Source organism: Oreochromis niloticus, linkage group LG6 (assembly GCF_001858045.2).
Source record: "Oreochromis niloticus isolate F11D_XX linkage group LG6, O_niloticus_UMD_NMBU, whole genome shotgun sequence".
Classification (NCBI taxonomy): Eukaryota; Metazoa; Chordata; class Actinopteri; order Cichliformes; family Cichlidae; genus Oreochromis; species Oreochromis niloticus.
In genome coordinates, this window is record NC_031971.2 from 11,145 (window position 1) to 15,498 (window position 4,354).

Below are 4,354 nucleotides of genomic sequence, written 5' to 3' on the forward strand. Positions count from 1 at the left end.
CGTTAACCATAATTCAATAACCCTACAAACCTAATAACCGAAGGCGCTTTTAAGTTTTATTAGAATAAGATTTTCACCACTACAGTGCAAAGTTTTTAGATACTGTGTTGATAAAGTACAAGAGATACAATCAGTGCTTTGTCAGTTTATTCAGCATTCAAGGACAAGTATTTTTACTGACATATAGTGCACATATGTTTTAGGCAAAAACATTTTTGAACATTAAAATACAAACATTTTTAACATACAATTGGCAAATTAGCCAATGCAATGCAAAACTTATTAAAAAAAAGAAGATAATCTTCTCACAAGCTGGTGTTTGATTTTGAAACAGGAAAAACAAATGAAAAGACTAACATTTGAATTAAACCTGAAAGCAAGTAAATACTTTCTATGCCTTCTTTTGATAATGTTTTCAGTATAAATTGTGCACAAATAAACCTCTTGAACTTTTAATAAGACTCGGTTACATGTTAAGAAGACAAGAAGTACAAAAACATTTGTAAACAGCAGCACTTGTAGTTGCAAAATATTTATGTTTTGGAAGAGAACATTTACTCAAGTACCTACTCTATGCTTCATTAAATATTATCAATGACTTAGAATAGGTGGATCCGCCTGTTACGGTGACAAACGGGTGGCAAAACGTGTTACAAAGTCATCCAGGCTTAATGATCTTGCCCTTTTCCTCTCAATATTGTAAAATTGTAAATAAAACTCCAATATTGCTAAGCCTCTCATCAGTCATAGTTGTTCGTAGATGGTTTTTATAAGCTTTAGCACTGAAAAGCTACGTTCACAAGTAGCACTGCTGACAGGTAAGGCTAAAGCTATTCGACATAAACGAAAAAGCTGATGAAACACCTCTTTGTAAGGCTCTAGGAAGGTAGTAAACTCCAAAACACTGGAGAGTTCATTTCCACACCCTGCTCTCCTTTGAACAACCTTTCTAGCTTGATACAGCTCATGTTTGAGGTCTTCAATATCACAGTCATACAGACCAGCCAAGCTTAAAACTATTTCCTCTGACAAAAAGCTCTTACTCTTGGGGTTTAGTGCCTGTATACCCCTCATAATATCACAATTGGTCTTGTTGAAGCGCTTCTCCATCTCTGCATGTACATGGTCAAGAATGGGGTAAAATACTTCCCTCTTAAACTTGTCCTTGTCATCCTCCTTACACCTGTGTTGCCCGATTGGAGAATCTACAAAATAACCCTTAAGCCTGAGGCTCTCTCTCTGCACCCTTCTCTTAACTCTCTCAGAGGCAACAGTACACTGTTCTGCAATATCCATTGTGTCTTGCCACAGCTCATCAAAACAGGATTCACTTCTATATTGGTCCAAGGTGTCTTGAAGTGCATGAATTAGGTCTACAGCCTTTGCTAGATCAAGAGATGGAGACTGAAGTACATCAGAAAGCAACTTAATTTCCCCTAGAATTTTTCTAAATGTGGATAAATTGCCAAAAAATGTGAGGTTAATTTGTGCCAACAGACCCCGTGCCTCCACTGATCTGTCACCACTGTTCTCTAAATCTATCTCATGTAGTACTCTTAATATAGCTGGTAACCTGTCCATTACAGTTTTGCATGCACTGTAACGACATGCCCACCTGGTATCAATGAGTCTCTGAAGCTCTCTAGGAGCCTCTGGATATATGTCTTTTTGAACTGTGATCCATTTTTGGTGAACATATGAACCTGACATATAGACATACAATTTCTGCAACAATGAAAAAAAGCAGTCAGCTTCAGGGACTGCTTTCACTGCATCAACGATAACAAGGTTAAGGCAATGTGCATTGCAATGTATAAAAAATGCATGTTTTGCCTCTGTTTTGATCCTGGCTGCAACACCCCTGCCATTACTGACACCCCCATCATATCCTTGGCCTACAAGATTGGATCGATATTCAAGGCCAAACCTTTCCAGACACTGTATGATGTTTTGGGTGAGCCCTGCCGCATCTAGCTGACTTGCTCTCTGGAACTCTAAAAAACTCTCTTGAACAGCCCCATTGTAGTAATACCTTAGTAGTAATGACAGTTGCTCTGTTTTCTTTAGGTCTTTTGTTTCATCTGCAATCACAGAGAAGTACTCACTCTCCTTCACTTCTCTGATAATGTCTTCACGTACCATCTCTGACAGACATTCCATTACTTCATTCTGAATGGTGTTACTGGTATATTTTGCATTTCCTGCAGCTTTGTTTTTTTTTTTGCAATAAGTGGATTATGCTTAGAAATAAGTTCCATTATCTCTGAAAAGTTCCCTTTGTTTTGTGATGTATCTGTCTCAAGATGCCCCCTTTGGGAGAGGTTTTGCATAGCTGTAAGGAGAAGTACTTCAGCAACAGTTTTGATATATATGCGATTTTCCTCTACTTTTTTTTATATGCCTTGTCCAAAGCATCACGCACAGATGATCTGTCAAAATGTTGTTCTTATGTTCACTCCAAGCATACATGGCATTCATATGACCTTCAGATTCCTCATGCCCCTTAAAACCTCCATCTTTATACATTGCCTTCTTCCAGTTTGAGTACCCTTCATGTGATGTAAAAGGAGTTTCAGAAGCATTTGGAAGGGAAAAGTGTCTACATGCAAAACAATAGACAGAGTCCCGACTTTGAGAATATTCCAGCCATTTGTGTTGTGAATACCATGTCTTGCTGAAGGCCCTCTTCTTTTCACCATGTACTGTTCGAGGAAATATCTTTAAGTGTGGCTGTCTAGGTCCCTCCGCTGGATTTTGAGATATATCTAAGTATGGGAGGATTCAATTTAAAAATCAATGAAGAACTGTTTTTAATCCAGAACAACATCTCTTGCAAAAGTGACAGTATCAATATTATAAAATATTTACTGCACAATGTTAACTACCCAACATCATTATTTTGTTTTTAAAGGCTTTCAATATTAATCTATAAAGTAAGATTGGAGGTTAAATACCATGTGGATGGCCTGGTGTCGTACATGATGTTGAAGGAGAAGATGTTTCAAAAGGCACCACATCCTCGTTATCTGGTGGATCATGAACAGGTGAAGAAGTGCCTGGAATAATATAAAAATATTACATTTCATTAAATAAAAAAACATGTTATTTAAAGCAGGATTTTGTTTTAATTTCCAATTATGTACCACAATACATATATTCGCTTATTTAATTATTTAATCCCAAATATTAGGATTTGTCCCCTATGGATCGGTTGAACACTTGACAATATAAACATCCCTTCCTTGCATTTTCCTTATTTATTCTCACACATACCTTCATTTGTAGAAATCACAGGTGACAATGATGACTGCTGCTCAGTCCACCTTTCCCTGACATTGCTCTCTACTTCTGGTGTTATTTTAGCCTTCTTAAGGAAGAAATTCTCAATATTTTGAGATCTTTTCATTTTTCACTCCTATTCTTTTATCTATACAGGTTGGCCCTGAAGTAATAAAGCAAAAACCTCTGTCACAAACAACAACTTTCCTGATGTATGACCTTGACTAGAAGTCAGGGATGTCAAATTCTGGCCCTCATGGACCCCTATCATGCATGTTTTAGATGTTACCTATACCAACATAGCCAATTCAAATCAAATAATCCCCAAACACCTAGTTGTGCACAAGTCTGTAAATGATTCTTTAAATCAGCTGTGTTGAAGTATGGAAACATCTGAAACCAGGAGGACAGGAGCCTTGAGAACCAGAGCTGCACATCCCTGCATTAAACATGGCACAGCCATTTCATGGGGTGATTTACACTCTATTCATAACATGGAGCTGGCAGATAGGATAAGTAATGAGTAATGAAATTAGCTAGACCGCACAGTGTAGTGTAAGTGCTGCCTTATGGTAAACTTTGGTAATATTGATGCAGTGGCGGTCCTAGCCTGTTTGGCGCCCCCGGCGAACACTCCCTCTGGCTCGAGGATCACCACAACATAACCTAATAGACCTGCACCTTAGTTCACATAATGTGCTTGGATTTACATCATTATGAATGAAATGTGCTCTATTTGGAAGCAGCCGGCCCCCCTCCCCTTTCGACGGGTTGTGTGTGAGACTTTAAATCATCAAACTGTAAAGTATAAATTTTAAATTGTTATTGATCCCTTTACCCCTAGTCCTAAAGTGTATATTTATTTTCTTACTCTTCTTATATTTATTGTTTGTTTACCTGCACTGCTGTAACTGGAGCCTCGTCGTCTCGTCTCTCTATATACTGGACTGTATGTAGCGGAGATGACAATAAAGTTTACTTTGACTTCAGCAGCAAGCAGGTGCACCGAGGGCTCTCGCGCTCACTTTTCGCGTATAGAATTTCAATTCAATTCAATTCAATTCAATTTTATTTA

At 37.9% G+C, this 4,354-nt stretch overlaps 1 long non-coding RNA gene across 1 annotated transcript; it reads right to left on the reverse strand.

Annotated features, from left to right (window-relative positions):
* Positions 1–2,561: 2,561 nt before the first annotated feature.
* LOC102078989 (uncharacterized) lies at positions 2,562–3,342 on the reverse strand. The gene is made up of 3 exons (XR_266534.3): positions 3,274–3,342; positions 2,955–3,056; positions 2,562–2,765 (listed from the first exon to the last, which is right to left on the reverse strand). It is a non-coding gene; the product is annotated as an uncharacterized LOC102078989 (long non-coding RNA).
* Between the last annotated feature and the right edge of the window lie 1,012 nt (positions 3,343–4,354).